This window comes from Rhipicephalus sanguineus, chromosome 7, assembly GCF_013339695.2.
Source record: "Rhipicephalus sanguineus isolate Rsan-2018 chromosome 7, BIME_Rsan_1.4, whole genome shotgun sequence".
NCBI classification, from domain to species: domain Eukaryota; kingdom Metazoa; phylum Arthropoda; class Arachnida; order Ixodida; family Ixodidae; genus Rhipicephalus; species Rhipicephalus sanguineus.
This window is the reverse complement of record NC_051182.1, coordinates 132,191,313-132,213,798: the sequence shown is the minus strand read 5'-3', so window position 1 is coordinate 132,213,798 and position 22,486 is coordinate 132,191,313. Positions and strand designations below refer to the sequence as shown.

Sequence of the window (22,486 nt, the reverse complement as noted above, 5' to 3'; positions counted from 1 at the left end):
CATGGTCAGAACGAATCCGTACTGCCCCTTGAGTGAAGTACGTGCTTCAATGCACCAAGAGCTAAAGGGTTTGCCCGTGCGCTGAATGGTTCGGTGATATTCTCCAAGCCACAGGAAATTATCCCGAGGGAGTTAAACCGTATTAAATCGATCTCACTGGCATTTGTACACTCGCGGTGTTACGAGAGGTAGACAGCGAGTCGACGGTACTTAACACATTCTCACGAAGCCTTTGCACTGTTGTGCATAGACTTTGACAAGTGCAGGGCCTTTGACATGTGCGAAGCCTTTGACGGGTGCACAGCCTTTGAAGCGTAAACATCATTTGACGGGTGCACAACCTTTCAACAAAGTCTGTGCACCCGCCCCACGTATGTCATTACTTTCTACATTACTTATTACCTTTCATATTACCTTTGTGCTTGCTGTAACTTTTGAAGTAACCGTCAATTTTGTGGGCGGTTTCCTGCTGCGCCAGCTTCGAAGGGAATGACATCGGCATCTGCTTGGGCCCACGCTGTCTTCGCTCGCTGTCACGTGAAACCTTTCCACCGAGTTCGATGCACGCGAGGCTTGGTGCAGCACCACGACGCTTCGCTTGTCGTCGTCGCCGCTGCCGTGTCAAGGGCGATGACCCCGCTGTCGTCGTTTTCGTGTCGACCCGTTACACGGTGGCACTCCGTAATCGAACCGTGACGGCCCGCATTTTCATCGAATGCATTACGCAGGAGGTTACGCTGTCATATTTTCAAGGTGTCAGCTGCTTCTTTCTTTCTTTCTTTCTTTCTCTTTCTTTCTTTCTTTCTTTCTTTCTTTCTTTCTTTCTTTCTTTCTTTCTTTCTTTCTTTCTTTCTTTCTTTCTTTCTTTCTTTCTTTCCCTCTTTCTTTCTTTCTTTCTTTCTTTCTTCCTATCTTCCTTTCTTTCTTTCTTTCTTTCTTTCTTTCTCTCTTTCTTTCTTTCTTTCTCTCTTTCTTTCTTTCTCTCTTTCCCTCTTTCTTTCTTTCTTTCTCTCTTTCTTTCTCTCTTTCTTCCTTTCTTTCCTTCTTTCTTTCTTTCTTTCTTTCTCTCTTTCTTTCTTTCTATAACAAGCCCAACTAAGCGAACGACAAAGAAGCAGCACTCGAGGAAACGTGTGCTGGTCGTCAACAGGAGCTTGTGAACTCTTGCCGAGAGCAAGTCGATCTGAAACTGTGATCGCCATAGTTTCAGCGGCTAGCCCACGTTGCCCTTTTGTAAGTCTGATTAAGGCGAAAGCCTTAGATGCCTCATCAAACGCGAAAATTGACCGTCGGCGGCGGCGGCGGCGTCAACAAAAGCGATTAAAAAATCATCACGTAATGACGTCATCATGACGTTAGCTTGACCTCACTATGCCGTCACACAACGTGACGTCACATGACGTCGTCATCACATGAAATCATCGCTTGGTCAAAGGTGGACCGATCACGGAAGCAGTGCAAAACCAGCTGAGATGCACAAAGCTTGCAATGGCTCCGATCCCGGAGGCAATGCAAAACCACGTTAGGGGCAGAAAGCTTTCGGAGGTGGGTGGAGGAGTATCAGTACATCGACTGTGAAGAAATAGAAGGTGGCTTTCACCTTCGAATCGTCTTAGGAGAATGCATAAGGGACCCTGTGAGTTTTTCTTTCATCTACTGATAGAGTGCTTCATTTGTGTTCTACAACTAAGCGCACAAAGCTCAGGAAATGGGGGAAGGCACGTCCGGCAAAAAGACACCAGAAGTGGATCGCGTGCCTTCACGACACACGAAGGCAGCGAACAATGGTACTACGGGGCTCACGCGTACGTGACACAGTAGTTCCATTGTTCTGGTGCCCCGGACGTATAATTGGAGGAAATCGTTTTTAATGGGGCTGGGTGTACACGCGTGCTCAGTGAATGATTGCTCGGCAATTACCTTGTCCCACAATTTCACTTTTAAGAGACGCACGGCCACGCATTACTCAGGCAGCTTGACTGAGCAAAGTTGACTCGGAGATCACTGTAAGGGAGTGGGTTTCTTTCAACTGTTGTCGTTCTTGTCGTGGACGTTGTTGTCCTGTTAAATGTGGCCTACATGTGGCCTGGGTAGTTGAGCCTTTCTGCTAAACGGAGACACAAGCTGCGCCGTAGCGGATGGAATTTCCGGCATCGCGTTTGATTTATGGAGACGGAATGACCAGATGTCGAGCATAGGCTATAATAGCTTTCACTTCCCCGCACACAGCTAATGCATTCGACTGCTGTGATTTTCACGGCGAGAGGAAAGACTTGAAGGAAGGAACCTTCGCAACCGCATCAAAATCTGAGAAACTCACACCCATATATCAGTGATATCGAAGCAACTTGTCATACCCGACGGAAGTCTTGTATGGTGACCCGGTTTGCCGGAGACTCAGATCTATCCGAGGATTGGCAAACGCTTTCGTTGTATCTGGTGCATTTCCCTTGGCCGTTTCAGAGTCTTTTAAAGCAATTCCCTGTACGCGATCAGAGCGCTTCTCACTCTTCGCAGCATCCGACCTTCTTTCAAGGCCTAAATGAAAGCAGACGGGTGTCTTTCGCAAGTCGCCTCCATCTGAAACGAGGCCGGTGTGGCTGCGGTAATCGAACCCGCGTCCTGAAGTCCTAGCATTACAAGAACTTTTGCTAGGATGTTGAGCTATACCATGACGAGGGACTTGCAGGAAGGTTACTGAAGAGATTGAGAGAGGCTCCTTATTGTAAAAACGGATTTTTGCGGGCGTGTACATAACCACTGGCATGCTACTCTGTATAGGTTTGGGAAAATTGTCATGAACCCTACTTTATGCAGCAAGAAACCTCGAAGGACGCCCGTACGGGTTTTCCCGAAAGAATTCCTCGCCAGCTGAAGGGGAATATTCTTAGCCGTCCTTCGATAGGAAGGCGGCATCGAACCCTGTATTAACGTACGTTTTTCTGTATATCGGTGACAAGAACAACAAAATGACAGTGCGGAATGTAGCCAGCTTCTTTTACGAGGCAAAACAGTTAGACTGGCTCTCTACTTTGGCGGCTCTGCTATGCATAGTACACAATGCACCCCTGTTTCCTCGACACCGTGACCAGGCAAGCTGCCGCCACAAGAAACCGTTGTTGTTGGGACTCACCTATACACACCCACAGCTTTTACTCTAAAAGGCAAAGGACCATCGACGTGAGGCGAATCGCGTTGCTAACGAGAACACCTAGCCGCCTCCTCCATCACCTATACAGGTCTTTCTACATCGACAAAGCAAACTCCATTCTGTACCTTTAAATATAACGCGCGCTCATTGTTTTGCCCAGAGAGAAAGCCCACACCGTCGACCCATTGAGCATTGCTTTGTTTCGTGTATACGCGCTTCGCGTTCCAAACAGTGCGTCGCCGTTTCCTTATGACTTCGTCCTTTTCTCTTCACCCTTCTTTGCATTACACGCACGCGTGCCTATGTGCGTGTGCGCGCACGGCATTGCATGTTAGTGAGAGTGGTGCGTGCATGCAAAGAGCACGCGGTAGTAACGCGGCATTCCCAGAAAGCAAATGGCGACGACGGTTGTAAAGCGAAAGCGGGGAGCAGCCAGACAACGCGCTCAGAACGAGGCCGAGCGGCAGGTAAATGTACCGCGTTTACTCGGTTAAACACCCAGTGTGTTCTCCAATCGCCTGCCCCCCAACAAACAAAACTCGATTCTAAGTTCGTGCTCTGCTTCGATCGGTACAGTGATGGCTGTTACCGCTAATTAGAGCCGCTGTATTCGCTCCCTTCGCGGAGTATAGAGTTGCGTTACTGTGTTCCGCGCACTGCTCACTCCACATGCAGTAAGTGACTACAGCGGCGACACTCGCCGACTGCCATCACGCGTTCAAAATTTCTATACTTATTGTATGGATCCCCACGGGTAATGTACACCGTCTACGGCTGTCTACGGGAGCCATATGCAGCAACTCCACCGCAAAGTCGAGCACAGCGCCACCCCTACGCTGTAGAGGAAGGTGTGCATTCAACAAGGATCGTCATAGTTGGTATACTGTTAAAATTAAATAGTAAGACAACACGATAAGTGACATCACAAGAAACGTTATAAATGCGAACACGAAGGTTAGACAAAAAAAAACCCATACTATATGTATACCATGATACTTGGCCAATCCTCCAGTACGAATATGAGCCACAGCTTCCAGGGTCTACTCTACTCTCTACTTGTGGTTATGTAGCTCAGCGATCGCAGCGCCGCGGTTACTGCTAGACTTCTCACGAGGGGACCTCGGATAGTGCGCAAGCGATGCCTGGCATTCTTGGGCTATTCCTGCTGGAGCTGTTCCTGCTGTGACCAAGTGGTTCACGGCGACATATTTGGAGTGCATATGAAACGTTCACACGGAGCGATTGCCGGCGAACTCTACCAGGCGTACTTCGCCCACGTCAGCACCAAGCAGGCGGATCATCCGCGGATTAGTCGTCTGCGACAAATCCGGATTCGGTCCGCCGTCTGAATGCACCATTGCCACCACCGCCACCTTCCTCACCTGGATAAACTCTGCAGGTAGTCCGCGAATAAAAACGGTATTCAGCGTTTTCGCTCAGGTTTATGGCAGTAAAATCGTCGGAGGGTGCACTGAATAAGCATGCGCAGGGCGTCCTACGAAAACGGAATTCTCTGCTGCTTGGAGCGAGAGCGATGCGTATCGGTTAGAGAGAGAATGGGTTTCGCGGAAACGCGGCGGGGATGCTCTTTCGACAACCATGGGAATCCGAGGGCAGTACGGAAGAGAGAACCATGCGACTGGTCTCCTACTCGTATTTACCAGAGAGAGCTGTTCCGCTGCGATCATTCAGCCACCTTCAGCCACCATGGGAATGGTGGGTGGTACATGGATTTGAGCGCACTGGTCGCTTTGTGTATTGTTGTGTACTGGCTTCTGTTTCGGATAAAAGAATGGCTCGTTGTGAACCTCGTGAGCTGATACGAATAGGTCAGCCTAAAAGGGTCAAGATGGAGAAGTGGGACTGCTGAACATTTTGCCGAACTTCGTCTTGCGACAAAGTGGCAGCTGGCTACTCGGAGTCACATGGAAGCCGAAAGAACGAAGCTTAGGCAAATCCATGTATTACCAACCATTTCCATGCTGGCTGCAGTGCCATGCGTTGCAGTTCCCGTAGACATTAACGCCAGTTTTCCCTCTAGTGTACAATTATGAAACTCTATGCGGTTCACCGCAACGGCAACGAGATGGCGCCCGCGCACCCCGCCTCAGAAAAATAACTAGGATCTGTTGCGGAATTCAACGCTAGATGCACTGTCCCTACACAATTTCCCTCGAGTACATTGCCTGTTGAGATGAGATTGAATGTTGCGCATTATTTCCTTAAGGAATTGAGGTCCGAAATCACATTACTCCGCAAGCCTTGGCACGTCGTCGAAAGATTGGTCAATCAGCCCCTTGACAACATCGATGAATATACACTACGCCAAGCGTGCAGCGTTGATAGCATTGACGTGGTTAGCTTTAAACGTGCCGAATCTCGCCCGACAGGAGTGATTCTGTCACGCTTGACAGGGTGTGGTTTGACAGGCGTTGCGGGAATTGCAGCGGGGCATGTAGGCACAGCGTGCTAGCAATCTGCGCGGCTTACTGGTAAACTGCCGGAAGCGAAGCGTCATCGAGCGTTCTGAACCTGGTGGCTTTTGACGCGCCGTATGGTTCTCCGGCCTCTAAGCGGGTACAAGTAATTTGTTGTCCATTCGCCATAAACCGTAAGAAAACACAAGCTAATTACCTCTGGCCGCACCGTGCCTCGTTGGGTGGGTGTGCTCAAGTCTGCGAAGGGTGGCCATCTTTGCGAGATGGATGGGGAAGAGGGTATGATAGTAAATGACAGGGACGGAGAATAACAGAGATATGATAACATTAGATATATGTATAATAATTGCTGGAGTTTTATAATTATGAGAGACGCCGAAGTCGAGAAGGCTCCGGAAATTTCGACCACCTGGGGTTCTTTAACGTGCACATAAATCTAAGTACACCACGGGCCTTTAGCATTTTGCCTCCATCGAAATGCCGCCGCCACGGCCGGGATTCCATCCCGCGACATTTGGGTCATCAGTCGCGCACCATAAACGCTAGACCACCGTGGCGGTTATGATAACATTAGAGAAGGCCTAATGACTATTTACAAAGCTTTGCTACACAGGAGTTTGAGGCTAGGGCAAATCATTCGCCTTCACCAATTTACAACACTTCTATGGCGCCACGACAGTGTAACCATTTGGAAGGATGTAAGGATGGGCTTGTTGGTGTTGATACATAGTGAAACTTGGAGCGCACTATGTGGACTCGGACAAAGAAAGTGAAGACAGGACGATGCGCATCGTGTGGTCTTCACTTCCTACGTCCCTGTCCTTCATTATGCACTGCAAGCTGCACAGTGTAGACATGTCGTTGTGGAGAGAATCGGGAGCATCGTTATGTCCTTGTGTAGCTTTTGGACGAGCTATTCCGTCGGATGATTATTATCATGCATGGAAGATCATGTGAAACGCATGCATCCACGCTGACGCAGCCACCATGCCGGCGGCGAGCCGCCTATGGGGTTGCACATTCGCCCGATCCGGTTGCAACCGGCCTCCCTCCAGCAAACGAAGTGGAGCCTACGAGCGATACCCAAATATGGCGACAGCGACGTCGCGTGCGAACCTTCCATAGCCCATCCGTGCGATATGTAGAGGAGGCGCTGGATATGCTCACCAAGGACACCGTCTTGTTCGAACTGACTTCTCGCCCTTCAAACCGCCACTAAAGGGTACGAAGCGTCGCTAATTCCTATAAGAATTGATGGCAAAGCTTCAGCAAAATCATTCATCCAAGCTTGCTCAGAGCCACGCGTGGTCGCACTAATCCAGTGTGCCTGGCAGCTCGACTCAAGGCGATGAGCACCTGTGTGTTAGTGCGGGGTTGTCACGAAGAAACACGCGGCGAGCGTGATGCCAAGGCCGATGGCAAATTGAAAGCTGTCCGAGGCGTCCAAGAACAAATGGTGGGATCAGTCGTTATATCGTTCCAGACACCAAGGTCTGTTCCGAGACAGCACGTACAGCGTGGCCAGGTGTGTGGACTGCATGTAGCCAAAGCGTACACATTCAGCAGAGGTCATAAAATGTTCACGGAAAGTCCTATTCTGCTGCGACCGAATAAAATGCTTGTGAGACAATTCGTTCAGAACATCGATTTTTTTTGTGACAGTCGATGATTTACAAACCATATGTACGATTTCCTTGATCGAATGACACAATAACGTGTACAGTGTTTGTGTCTCCCTTGGGCCTTACCTCCTCCGTGTGTCGAGTTACTAGGTGCTCCTAACAAGCACATGCTCACATACCACACCTACACGTATGCGGACAAAGAGTCAATTTCTCCAATTTGCTCGAATGAGTCTTTCCCTGGGGTCAGCGCATGGACAGAGCCTTAATGTAGAATAATGACTGGTTGCCTTCGTTTTTCATCCTGGAGTTTCGCGTCGTTTGGTAAAGCACTTCAAGTATCACTACCCGTTCATGTTTTCTTTTTCGTCAGCGGTAACAACGACCGTGAGCATGTCCCTCAAATATAGCCATTTTCTCGGGAAAGTGGTGTCAACGAAACAATTAAACGCTTGACATATGGTGCCGGATACATCTAGCTTCAAACTACACTTGACTATTTACTATTTTTTAGCTTTGATGTGCGATAGGATTAAGGCCGATGTTCAGGATAAATATTTGTGAGGATAATGGGCAGGCAACTCAACATGATAGACAAATACTAATGGAACATCTAGATAGACTAATCTTACACTGCACCAGTGCGCGAGTATAACTGGGCGCAAGCGTTAAAATGCAGGATCCAGAGAAAACCAAAATATTGCGAGATTAAACGCGAGCCAGTAACATGAAGCCATCTATCAAGCAAACGAAGCAAGCAGGATCAGAGGAAACGAGTTGATCTGCTTTAAATGCATCTGGATCGGTGAAAACCTCGACGACCCCAAACCATCTGCACCACGGACGCGATATCTCGGACGCTCGCAGAAACTACTTGGCGATCTCCGATGTCCTTGAAGAGGCTTCTTCTCAGTCACAAATTACCCACCACTCGTAAAAGAAGAATTAAGTTGCTCAGGTCTTGCGAATATCGACAACCAATCCATTTCTGCGAAGCCGATAGGACGCATACTAGAGTGTGTCAACGGGACTTGAGAGACAGCCTTGGGAACGTTAAACAGCAACACTATCATTTATCTATCCAATGCAATGAGTACAGTATATGGTCACGGGGTTTCGAAGACGGAGTGCTTTCCATGTACTCATCGTGAACCTGTTATCACAGCGACCCCGTGACAACGTCCCCAAACGATTTATTCATCGAAAGACTGTCACTAGGGGCTTGGAAAGTTGTCTTATGTAGCTGAGGTCAGTGAGCCGTCTTCCTGAGGGCCACGGATAGGGGACCACGAACGACACAGCAGTTGTTTTCTAAAAGCTCATTCACGTGACATTGCACATGTCGACTCGTGATTATGTTGCAACCACGGGAAAGAGGACAAGTATTACACATCAACAGAATAGCGTTCCCATAGGTAGCTCGAACCCTCGACATCTCGGGAAGGCCCAACATAAGTTGGGTACTACCCGCTGGGGCAGGTCCTTTCAAAGTGTCTTGCTGTGGAAACCAGCACCTCATAGGCTACATGGCTTATGTTGACCACATAAGACATGTACCCATGTTAAGCCGTTTTTTACGCATATAACAAAGAATTCTGTGGATCATACCTAAAACCAGCAGAAACTTTTGCCGGACGTCAACAGACTTCCCTACGTGACAGGCAGACTCCCAGCAACTGCTCCTCAACCTTCCAACAACGCTGAATCTGGGCGACGATTGAGAGACGACTTTTAACGGACTATGGACATCATCGACCTGGAGTTCCATCGGCATGCATATGCTCTGTGTGATCAAACTAAACTGGGATTGTTGAGTGAGACAACTTTATTATATCCTGTAAATTGGCGGCCTGGGTCTAGGCCACACCGGGAGCTACCGAAAGACCCTGTCTCTTGGTAGCTTCCCGGGCTTGCTTGATCGCCCAGAGTTGGACCTGGATATCTGTGCTAATCAGTGAGCACCCCAAGTTCATTCGGTAGAGGAGGGGGGGGGAGGGGGACTGCACTTTGTTTCTGAACTATTTCGCAATGCCAGAGTATATGCATACAGGTATATCCCCAACGTTCCAGCGATGGGAATCTCAAAAAAATGGCACTCGCACACTCTAACGCTGTTCTGCTACCAGGGCCTGCCCTAGAAAGCCTTGCGACTCTCCATTTGAAGTTACTGAACGTAATAATTTATTGTGATGCATGCTAAGCGGTGTTTACTTTCTTTTTTTTTCAGTCACTCCGAGTCGGAAGATTAACGACGGCAGACCAGACAAACTGCGAGACACGGGACGAAGTACTACGTCTTTCGTTGTTACGGGCAATCTTTTCGTGCGCGTCCATCCATGTAGTATTCGCGGTAAGCGTAATCGTCTATCTAAGAAACAAGCGTTCGGTGACGTCCAGATCCCTACTACTTCGACGCACAGAGGTCGTCATAAACGATGCCAAGACCAAGAACTGTAATGCACAACCGGCGGAAAAGTAATGATTGCACTGTACTTTGATTGCGATACGTGGATGTCACTGCTGTGCAAGTAGGCAAAAGGCGTACCGTCGACGGTTACGGGTTGCATGCAGCACCGTGCACGAAGGTCGTGGAGGACGACATTCGCAAAAGAATTATGAGAAGGGCCTCGATTTGCCCGGCATCGTTTGGTCGTGCGCCCAGTGATTGCGTGTTGAATCCGAGGACAAACTCAGCAGCCTCCTCACTGCTCTCAGTTAAGTGAAGCTCTGCTATCCCGAAATGACCCTCACCCACGCTGGAAGGTTCGATGTAACTGTCTAGAGCGTGTTATGCGTAGCGACGTTACCGGCCCAAAAGGGCCGCGGAGACATAAAAGACAGAGAGCTAGCAATTAAGTTCCCATGCTTCTAATGTATGTGGTCGACGTCACGAAGGCATCTTGAGATCGTAAATAAATCACGACGTTCAATTACGTCGCAAATGAACTTCACGTTAAAGCAACAACGAGTCATTGAAACGCAACGCGATCTCTCTTCATGTAAACGTCGCATTTATCCTCTGAAAAAGCACACAAACCAAGGAAGAACTACTGTAGTGGCCGCGGCGATAATGGCGGGATTTGTATACAGCTTGAAGGCAAGCACGTTTCTTATCTGGAACGGCGCATGCAAACAGGGAGGTATACGTCAGTGGCCGCCGTGATTTTGAAGGACGTAACCGGGGAAGTCACGGGAAGGGCCTCGATTTACTGGAAAGTCATTTTGTCGTGCATACAGCGATTGCCTGTCCATTTCGAGCCCAGCCACGTGGAGCACTCTCTTGTAATGTGTAGGCAAGCTCGTGAACTGCCCCTATCCGAAAGGGACCCTCGCGTACGCTGGGATGAATGACTTAACTTCCTAGTTCCCTATGCGTGTAACTACGTTCATCGCATCTGATTTCAGTGGGTGCATATAAAAGAAGATAGGGAGTCACTCCCACGCTTTGGACGTACGTACGTGTATGACGTCACGGAGTCATCCGGTGAGATGGTGAATCAGACATTGACTCCGTCCAATTCAGAGTCACTTGATGACAACAGTAGCCAACAAACGCGCAACAAAATTTCTATATACAGGCAACACCGAGCGAGACTGGTTCAGTTAAACGAAATGAGTCATTCACAACTTCCTATTCGTTCTCGGCTGAAAATGAAGTGCTGACAATGTTAATGTAAGTAAATAATCAGCGGGTTTTCAGTGCACCTACGGCGTTGAATGATATCTGGTCACTGAAGCGCGCCGGTCAAAACGTTATCCTTTTTGTTTGATGACTGCAACTTTTCATGACTTCTACAAGCCTGCGAGAATCCCACAGTGTTGCTAAAACCTGCATCACTGAATGAGACCTGCTTGTTGAAGTGCTGAAGTGGCAAGAATACGTCATAAAGTTACAACATCTGGCGGCATAAAATCATTCGATATTAAAAAGGCTGCAGAAGATCGACGGACATTTTACACACTTGTTACACTCAACAAGACCGGTTCATTAAAGTTATGGGACTCAGGCACAATTATGACTTGTTTTTCAACATAAAGTCAATTGGTGACTGGAAAAAAGTCAGTGAAACGTGACAGAATTTCCATGCAGCGGCAGCGTCGAGCTAGACCGGCTCATCGCATCGAAAAAGAAGAGCGACGAGAGAGGAAAAGTCTTTCGGTGCGCGGGCGAAAGCAGAGCCGCGCCAAATAGCGCACGCACGTTTTATGTGAAACCGAAGAGCGAGCGTGCCATCTTCGATTCGTAATCGCCCGGAACGACCTTCGGGTAAACCTGTTTGCTTCGTGCCTCGAACACCGTCGAGGGCGCCGCATGATGACACTGTACGAAGATAGCGGCAGTGCGTGGGCTGTTGTACTGCCCTCCGGGTCGACGGGTCACCCCCGGAGCACCCGGTGCACACTAACCTCGTTAAAACGAATACAAGTGCGTGCGCACTGCGACCTACCGATTAATATGGGAACCCTTTGCAGTAACAAATCATAGCCACTAAATGTTAACGTACATTAAGCTGGAAATTACATAATGTCAACAGCAAAGAACATTAGCCCTGTGATGGTTTTGTGGAGATTGCGAGCCGGAAATACGATGGCAAGAAGTTTCATTCACAGGTGCAACCACTGGCAACTCATGCAAAAAATACTACACTCCCTGTGGTCGTCCCCAGGGTACCCGGTGCTCACTAATCTCGTTATATCGAGTATAACTGTGCATGCACCTCTACCTTGCGATTAATAAACGCTACCCTTTGAAAAAATAATTCATAGTTTCGAACTAAGTGTTAACGCATATTGAGCTGAAAACTACATAAGGCCAACATAAAAGAACGATATAACTATAATAGTTTTCGTGAAGGTTGTGGCTGGAAATGCGATGACAAGAAGCTTCACAAGCGCAATCAGCAGACAGTTATGCAGGGACACCAACTATCCCTTGCGTCGTCCCCAGGACATCCGGTGCACACTGACCTAGCTACATCGACTGCAACTGTACATGCATTGCGAGGCGCAAGTTAATAAGAACAACCATCTAGAGAAACAATTCATAGTGTTTGAATTTCAACCTAAATCGTGAGGAAAACAAAAGAAAGTCTACAGAAAAGAAAAGAATTATCGATACATTGGTTTTCGTGAGGGTTGCGACGGAAAATATGATGGCAAGAAGTTTCATTCGCAAATGAAGTCACTCTAGCAAGTTATGCGGGGTCTAAAGATCGTCCACAGAGCATCCTGTGCACACTAACTTCGATGAAACGAACACAGTGGTGCGTATGATGCATTGTGAGATAACAGTGACAACACTCCCCATTTGAGTAATAACGCGTAGCATTCAATGGAATATGCGCATAAGTTATGACAAAAAGCAAGAGAAAGCCAATGGAAACCTAAACGTTACTTACCATATAACGGTTTACGTAAGGGCAATTGCGACAGCAAATTTGGTGGCGAAGCGGTTTCATTCACAAGCGCGACCACGGGACCTTTGTGCGGGGACAGTGAATGTGCCATTGTGTTCGTTTCTTTGATTTAGAGATGCCGCAAGATGTCGACAAAAGGACGTGCCGCAACTTATGCGCGTGAGTCGCCAGCTTCCCAATTATCCGACGCTTGACCTTAGGCCGCTCTCATAGGGCGATGATTTGTTAAAGGAACACTAAAGTGAGACATTAAATCAGTTTAGACCAATAAATTATTCTTTCGGAATGCTACGGTTATCAATTTCGCCGTCATAGGATAATTATTACAAGAGGAAATGAAGGTCATGATTTCATGCTTGAAATTCGCGCCGAAACTTCAGTAGATGAACATCAGTGTGACGTGAATCATTTCAGAGTCATTTTGCATGTTTTGTCCACACTGGTTCAGCGAAATTTTCTGAAGCTCGCTATGACGAGACATTAGGTCCCTCAGAACACAATGTAAACAAGTTTGACGTATAAACGATTACGTAGGCCCTAGCAGACGCCGTCAAAATTTATGACGTCACAGCGAGCTAGTGTGGGATCTCTAAGGTAGCGTCGCCTCCTGTATTTTCTTTTAGCACATTTTCTCTAGGGTGAATCGATGCGCACGCCCCCGCGGAGGAGAGGGCATCGAGGCACTCTAGTTTTCTCGCTTACCAAGCGTCATCTCGCGGTAAGAGGGGCGCCTACCTTCGGTATTATGAAATATTAATTTAATAATAAAATCATTTTTCTCTTCAGTGTCCACTTAGAACGTGCATGTCATAAGTTCGCAAACACTCCACAAGCGTTCTGCATAGTATTCACGGAAAACTCCACAAACCTAAGTCGTGCTTAAGAAAAACTTGTTGATGAGTGAGTTCATGACTCTTCTGTCACGTGTTCGTCTTGTTTAGCGCTAAATCAGGACGTCGCTATCTTGTCCAATATAGTATATTGCGGGTTAGAGAGGGGTCTAATTGCAACCGGCGGTCCAATTGCAGCCGTCGGTCCCTAAGGGTCACTTCGGCTATGACAGCCAACGCGAGACAACTGTCCCGAATCCGCCTGTGCGGAGGTGACAAACGTTTAGATATTCCCTCGTCTGTAGTGTCCTCTAGATTTTTAAGACAGCTTGCTTGTGGAAACTTTCCAGGTGTTAGCTGGAGAACTCGTAGTCCTGTTAAGTCTGGAGATCGATCCATCGTAGACGTTCCGCAGACACCGACAGTAAACCTCTACAGGTCATCTTAAATTGTCCAATTATATTTTTAGTGAGGAGTCAAGAGTGTCCCGGGTTTAACAATGAGGGGTTCCTCTCTTCGGACGTCGGTTGCGACAGCCAAGACAGTCTACGTCCGCGTCGTCGACTCAAAGGCGAGAACCTCAACCGCGTCGACGTTCTTGTCCGGAACAGAGGCCACGTCGCGGCGTTCGCATTGCGCGCCGCCATCTTTTCTAAACGGCTAACAAACGAACGAGACACAGAAGGCGGGATTGGCGAGGGGTGCGCCGAACAAAAAGTAAGAGTGAAACAAAGGCGGCATCCCCCGACTCGTTCTAAACAAGAGACGAGCGCGGGCTCTGCTGGCCTCTGCCCGGCTGTAGCTGTTTCGCTCGAGCAAGCAGCTAGTGAAGGTCTTGGAGACCTCCCCGGCAGAGAGGCAGCTTCCGCCTGCATCTCAGTGGGCGTCGTGGCTGTTACGTGTAGGCGTCATGCATCCCCGCAGACGATCTCTACGCGTCTGTGTGTGTATGTGTGAGTGTGAGTGTGTGGGCAACCGCAGGTAAGATCGTCCCGTTCCTTCTAGGCCCCGGCGCGTAACAGAGCACCCGGAGGAAGCTGCCGGCGGCGTCGCCTCGTCTGTTTTTTGTTCTTCCGTTATACGCGGCCGAGCTTTTCAGACGTGGCCTACATAATACCTGCTCGGGACTGGGTTGTTCGATGGCGTAGAGCGGCAAGCACAGAGGACAGGGGCTGCGCGCGCGAGGCTGCACGCGGACCTGTTGAGACGTATGGAAGCGGGTGTGACGTTGCGGTGAAGGAAGACACGCTGTCTTATGAAATGTGATATAGAAGGTGCGTGGGGATTGTCTGATTGGTTGGCTAGTTGATTGATTCGGCGAATGTCTAATTAGTTAATCGACTGACTGTGTGACTGGCAGCTTTACTGACTAGCTGGTTAATCGATTGATTGAAAGTCTGACGAAAGTCTGACCTAATAATTAATTAGTTTATCTCTCTATTGATGAACCTGTTAATTGAATCGCCAAATAACTGACTAGTTTATTGATAGACTGAATTGCTCATGGCTTACATACTTAATTCCTAACTGGCAACCCGAGTGACTATCTAGCTGATCGATTAATTAATTGAGAGTGACCGAATGATTTACTCCGCAGTTTATAGAAATGTTTATAGAAGGACTGACGAGATGAGGAATTCGCTGATTAGTTGACTTAATGTTGGCATGATTAGCGGACTGATAGATTCGATTAACTAACTGACTTTTATATTGACGATAGTAATCTTCTCCGAGAGTGTATCACTGCAAGAGTCTCTCCAAGAGTGTATTTCATCTCTTTAATTAGAATGGGCATTGCAACCCCGCTCCTCCTCCTCATATCCGCGAAAAACGACCAGATGAAGGGACGTCATCGGCTGAAATTGAAGAAGAAGCTTCGACCAAACGATTCAACGGTACTTCTCAATACGCGAAAGTTTAAATCGTCAAATGTCCCTGCGTTCTTCGAGTCATCTTTAAAAAATGCCATTACGCTAGGCTGTGTCATAGTTATTAGTCAATTCGCACTTGTCACAAATGAATTTCGTCCCACACGAAGCGGCGTCATCGGCTGAAATTCGAAAAAAGGGGTGGGGGGTGAGTGATGCTGGTCAAACGATTCAACGAGGTACTTCGTAAAACGAAAGATTGAATCTCTGAATTCCACATGCATCGTGTCACCCTTCGAGTCTTTCCTTAAAGAATCCATTTGACGACATCGCGTCATCTCCTGAATTCAGACTGTGCGTTGGGAGCGCTGGCATGCGACAAACAACTCCCATCCCATATGAAGATGTGTCATCGGCTCGAAAAACGACACTGGCCTAACGATTCAACGGTGGACTCACTACAGCAAAGATTCAATCTTTGCACGCGTGCTTCGACGTCTCAGCGTGGCCACGTCTTTAAAAGCATTCCAAGAGAGGGCGGCGTCTCATATATAGAAGGCGCTCGATTGCGGCTCTTGCGGCAACGGGACATCGGCGAGCGAGCGATGTCGAAAGCCGCATTCCCCGATGGCTCGATGCCATCGTCTAGCGGCCTCCGCCCAAACCGTTATACGCGACAAACCGGCCAGCAGGCGGGCAATTGTTCCGGGAGAAATGCGTCGAGTGCAGCAAAGCCGGACTACGGCGAGCGCTCGGCCAGCCGGTCGGCGGTTGCTTGCGGCTACAGGAACGCTTCGAGCGTCTTTCCGCGATGACGCACTCTTTCTTTCTTCTTTTTTTCCGTTACCTCGTTGGAACGCCGATGGACACTCGTTACTTCGAGAGCCGGTTTCAGCTTTCTTTCTGAATCGAAAGTGGGAGTAGATCTGGATTGGGCTTCGAGTCTCGATACTATAGTCTTCAACCGCCTTCTATAGAAGACCGTACTCTTCTATAGATGGCTTCCTATAGTCTTTTCTATAGAGGACTTCTGTAGTCTTCTATAGAAGACTATAGTCTTCAGCAGCCTTCCATCGCTATAGTGATAGAAGGCTGCTGGAGGCCTATAAGCAGCTTGAAGAATAATAGAAGATTTGAGGCATATTTTGTCGACGATTTCAGAACTGATAACAGGCTACAGATGTTCGGTGGGCTATTCGATGCAGGTTCTATGTAGATAAGTGGTCGACCACACGCTTGGTTGAAACGCCTCATTTGATTTCAAGAGATGACAACAGCTAATGTCACCATGAAATTAAGAAAGCAATACAAAATTGGGAAAATTGTTCCTCGACATATCAGCTTCATAACTATACATTCGTTGTCAGTGGCGGACTGTTTTGAACTTCATAAGGAAGAATAGATTAATACTCTTGAACAAGGGGTTGTCGCTGGAGCCAACTTCGCGACCAGCGGTCTTGTCTTCTTCAAGCCTGCAACTTGAAGAAGACAAGTCCGCTTGTCGAAACGTAGGCTACAGTGACGCCCCGTGTTGCATGATTTTTCATCTATTCAAGACTCAATGTTCGTCTGAGCAAGGAAGAATTAGAAACAAAATACTCACTACCCCATACAAGCAAGAGGAATGTCTTTATTTTAACTCGTCTGTATGGGGATCCATCCCTAGGTGCGCGAGCTGGGCTGTCGTCCTCACCACAATAACATTTTATATACGCTCTCCTCGTTCCGCGAGCTTTCAAGCGAGTTACAGATTCCACACTCACAAACAAACAAATGCGGAATGCTCCCTGAACGGGAACTGTCCGAAGTATTTCGTGGCGGACCGTGTGGGGTTAGCGCTGTCATTGCGTTATGAAATAAAGACAAATGTCGGTGAATACACAAATCGGCTTTTCCTTGGTTCTTAAGCGTTTCTTGCGTTTTCTTGCTGTGTTTTCTGTTGCACTTATTCGATCCAAAACGGTTTCAATAGGGGAGGTTTTTTTTTTCATTTCATGCGGCATTCTTCGACCAGCTGGCGATACAGTACTGCACACTGATAAAAAATTCAGAGCCCCTCCACTACTGTGAAATGGAAGTCGGCGAATCTTTGACTATGATGTGCCTGGTGTACAGTGAATATTGCGATAGTGAATTTATGTACTATCATTATTGACTATATTGAGCGAATAAAAAGGTGTACAAAGATCCCCCTGTTTCCCTTGCGCATGGCGCATATTATCTCATCAACGGCAGCTAACGACAGTCTCAAGATGAAATTCTGTAGTGCATAAGAAACCCCGTTGTTTCGATAGTACAAAAAGTGGCATGATATTCGTTTCTTATGAAAGTAGTCTTGTCTTTGAGGCAAAATTGTTAGCTTCACTTTGCCATGTCTGAAATAATGCACCTTTATGTTTACTTTTACGGCATATCCATTTTTTCGACGGAAAAAGACAGGATTAGTCGAGTTAATCGGTGAGTCGAAAATTGTTGTTCTACGCGTCTTTTGTCCGCGGACGCGATCGGCCATAACCTAGCCATATATATAGCTTCGCCGTGAAAAAAGTATCCTTCTAGCAAGACCACGTGATCGTACAGGGTCTTTCTTTAGCCGCCCCCGTCTCCGCAACTGCGACGATGGAAAACCGCTGGACTGTGTCCTCCTGGCAAGCGTTGTGACAGCGCCTTTACGTACCATACCAGCTAGCCGGCCGGCTGGCCGACCGGCGACGTAGGCTCTTGTGTAACGCTCGAACGAGACCGAAATGCTCGCCCCTTGACGTCACGGTCGATATACCGCAAAAACTGACCGACCGACCGACCGACCGGCGGCGAACGAAGAAGCTACAAAACCGGCGGTGTCTTCTTCTTCTCCTCCATCGTCTTGCCTTTCTCCCAGCAAGCGTGGCCCCTTGGGCGCCGGTGACCTACTGCTTGGTAGCCCAAATATTTCGGCTTCGCCCGGGCCGCCACCGCTACATCGGTATGATGTGGATTTGAAGTCGAGGATGGGGAAGGCGCAGCACAACCTGGCCAGCTCTGGTGTATGCTCTTATTACGTCGCGAGGCCCTCCGTATAAGCGAAAGGGGGCGGGCTAGGTGTAACGATGGTACGTCGATCGTTGCCGAATTGACGATGGGTCCACGGCTGTATAGTTACGGCTACTGCTGATGCTCCAGCACGCAGAGATAAAAGTGCTGGAGATACACGGTACTACTGTCAAGACCTTGTAGTACCGTTACAGACCCTTTCCTTCTAGTTAATTCTTTCACACACTCGCTTTCCTTCCCAAGCAGAGGGTAGCAAAGCCGGAGACTTCCTCTGGTTAAAGTATGTCGCCACCTTTATAGTGAATCTTTTTAGATCTTGATCCCAAGTTGACTGCTTAGCAATCTTGAGTGATTGATTTTGCCTTCAGAAGGGCAGTTTAAAAACACCCTCCAACCGTGTTATGTAGAAAATAATTATAACTAAATCGTGGGAGGAGCCCACTGCGCGCCAGTCGCGTCACTCAGGACAGTTTAATGAAGTTTGACCAACCAACCAGTTAAGATTTAATCACCAATATTACTCTAAGTATGCCTTTTACGCCAGCAGTCATAACTACCGATCTTACCGCACGAAAAGTTATGGTGCTCGGCTGCTGACCCGATGGTCATGGGTTCGATCCCGGCCGCGGCGGTCGCATTTCGATGGAGGCGAAATGCTAGAGGCCCGTGTACTGTGCGATGTCAGTGCACGTTAAAGAACTCCCAGGTGGTCGAAATTTCCAGAGCCCTGCACTACGGCGTCTCTCATAATTATATAATGGTTTTGGGACTTAAAACCCTAGATATTATTATACCACACGAAAGGAAAATGGCCTCTGGGATGAAATAATTTCCGAAAACGGGTAATTTTTGGTTTGAGGGCAGATATGAAGAAGACCGTAACTTTTGAAAGAAACCAAATAGAGGCGTAATTTTTTCTGCCCCGCAATTGAGAATGTCTGTACATTCTTTAAGCATCAGAAATTAAAATTTGGTTGTTTTTTAATGTCATTTTAAAGGCTGGGGACATACCTTAACTTCCCTGTCTAACCTTTACCCTTTTCCATCTCTCTTAGAGCAGTCGTATGGATGAAGAATACTGAGAGTGCAACCGGTTCATCGATTGCATATGTTATCTGGGCGTGCTTTCACGTCGCCTTGCAGGCTACGCCGAAGCAGCGGACCTATGGAGGTAAGTTTAGCGAACGTGCCGCGGTGCACCGGTTTTTCTTTTTCTTCTGTCTAACCTGTTTCTGTATTCCTAAATTGACTCTTTCTCTCCCGGAGCTTCCAACTTTTACTCTCGTGCTGTAGACGAGTTTGAGACTTTCCGTCCACCGTTTCATCCTTTAGCAACTCTGTAAGTCTACACGCAATATTCCGTAAACTTCTTGTAGACCTGTTTTCTCTTGCGTAAAGCAGTCGTTTTGTATGTATAAACACTATTCAGATTTTGTGGGTTTTTTTTTTTGTAGATTCATTCGTGGCCACCAGGCTGGCCATGAGACAACACCGAACTTGACCATTGCGCAAATCTTATACTAGCGTGAAGGCATGAACAATGTGTACGGCCGTACCTCTACAAGATGTCTTGAAGACGCCTGCCGACTTTGAGGTGGTCTGACAAATTGCTCTGCAGGTTCTATAAAACCGTTTTTTATAAGAATAAATATATCTTCGGTCAGAACTTGCACACTCATGACTGCTGACACGTTTAACTAGTGCCTCGTCACTGCGGAGTGTTCCTAGACAGAACAAGAGTTCCTCTGCGTCTTCACGTCGGTATTGTGGCTGTTCCCAAAAGCCGAGCCGTTCTGTTCAAAGCATACGAACCACTGAACATTTCTAGATGGTGGAATTCGGAACAACTAATTTGCAACCACGGAGGACGCGTTCTGTGAAGAGTATCACAAAAATCGATTTACGAGTGTTTTTTGTTGTTCATACGAGCATTCCCAATAGTTGTAGGGTTAGAAGTGGTTACAGATATCGGGACTCACATGAATGTGTTACTTGTGAGCACGCCCGAAATACTGACCTTAATCTGCTGCCTAAATGTTTTCTAGTCGTCGGCATCTAATAACTTGCCGATGTCCTTGCGGTGTCATCAAGAACGCAAAGCAGAATATGATCGTCCGTGCCATCAGTTAATATTTTGTTGACCTACGGTCCAGGACCTCACAGGCAGGCCATTACTGCAGTACCGATAATACTCCGGCTATTGCACGCGCGAATAGACAACTTGTTTGAGCATGGATGCTTTCTTCTGGTAGCAGTGTACAGTAAAGGAATACTACGGACGTCACGGCTACCACGACCGCAAAACACTTTTCTTACGCTTTCGCAATAATGATCAGGTTTCAGCCAGTCGTCGATGTAGGACATATGAGCCAAATTTATCATATCATTTTCTTCTAATCAAAACACACATCGTGAATCTTCACGATTACCATTACAATTAGCACCTGACACAATGCCAAACAACTTTTACGAACGGCAAAATCTGCGCATTCTCGCCCCGAGGCCCGTATCCATCCTTTTACAAAAATTTATTTCCGTAAAAGGGAATTCCAGGCTATCCTGAAATGGGACATACTGTTAGCCAAGGTGGCCAGGCAATGAACGCTCAAGCGGATTTATGAAGATACATTTGAAGCCCGGCCACAGGTTTTGATGCTCGTGTTCCTGGTAAACCGACAGTTGTCGCGCCCTCGGTATTTCTGCAGTTCACCTGCAGGTATGTGTTGGTATTTTGCACCTACCTTCTCTTGCTGCCTCCCGAGGTTAATCCAGGATCGACCGGGGGTCCCTCTTCGGGGCGTGGGAACCGGAGCTCACGAAGAGACACACACACCTCCTCTTGTCGTGGAGTTCCAGAAGACGAGGAACGCAGGTCGAGTGGCTTCAGGCCGGCACACCGCAACCACCACACTACTGACCAGTTGCAAGCAGTAGAACTAGAGCCTCACTTTGATGTGGTTTTCCACTGCAGTCCCGTTCCCGCGCGCACCCACTACTGCGACGATAACGTTAACGTACTCGAAGAAAGGGCCGCTGCCGGCACCCCCCGCGATCACTGGAAGTTTCTAGGCGAGCTTTGCTAGCGTGGCCCAGCTTTACGATAGCGTCGTCTTTATGCGCGCCTCTCGCCTCGGGCCGTGCCGCTTCTGGAGCGAGTCCCGTTAGACGGGCCTTCTTTGCCTCACTTTTTTTTTTCACCCTCCCTCTTTTTTCGTTCTCGTCGTCGTAGTCGAGAGAGTGTTGCGATGCCCTTCTTTCACACACCGCCACTGTTACCTCGTCAGCCGGGGCGAGTGGGTACGAGTTGAGAAGGAGGATGACGGTGAGTGAGGAAGACTACGCGCACCTGTCTTCTCTTCGCTACGTCTTCGACGTCTCTCCGAAAAGGGTGGCAGTGCCGGTGGGCCGCTGCGCGTGCCTTTTCTTTTTCTCTGCACCGGCCCGCCGCTGCACGGCGCCACGCTTTTACTTGAGGCACTGGCGCGGTGGACATGGCCAAGCGTCTGGAGGCCACCGGCCGCGGCCGCCGTAGACGTCGGCCGCATTTCCACGCCGGGCGAAACTGCGAAACGCAAGAGAAAAAAGCGAGCGGGCCGTTTCTCTCAAGTTGTGTCGGCGCGCTTTGGCGGGTTTGTGTTTACGACTGGGCGTGATGAGTGCGTTAAACGTAGTACGTGTTCACGGGCCGTGTATTCTGAGCTGGAGATATCGCCAAAATGTCGCTTTCAATATGCGCTGATTGGCTGGTTGAAGGAAGGCGTGCAGGTAGTCGCATCAGTCATTGGACACAAGAGCTTTCTACGTCACGCAAAGCGACGCTATCGCCCGAAAGTGATGATCTCAGAATACGATCCTTAGCTGGTACTGCAATGACAGCATATCCTATGATTACACTAAAAAAAATGACGCAGTACAACATAAGACACACAGCGAGCAAAAGAGCATGGTATTTAAATGCAAACCTACAGGGGATTCAGTGATGAGTCATGTTGTTCTTTCCCGCTCGTAGATGTAGCGATGAATGTTAACCCGAGACTCAGAACTGCGCACCAATACCTGGCATTTCAAAACTTTCCAGGGTACCGTTCAATTTCGGGTTATTCGTTTTTGCGGATGAATTGCTAGAG

General features: G+C 48.1%; 1 protein-coding gene across 1 annotated transcript in view; it reads right to left on the bottom strand.

The window, feature by feature from the left end:
- LOC119399966 (uncharacterized) overlaps positions 1-21,502 on the bottom strand; it is a 66,919-nt gene extending 45,417 nt beyond the window's left edge. The window contains 1 exon segment of the mRNA XM_037666868.2: positions 21,101-21,502. The gene's annotated coding sequence lies outside the window, so the exon portion shown is untranslated.
- Between the last annotated feature and the right edge of the window lie 984 nt (positions 21,503-22,486).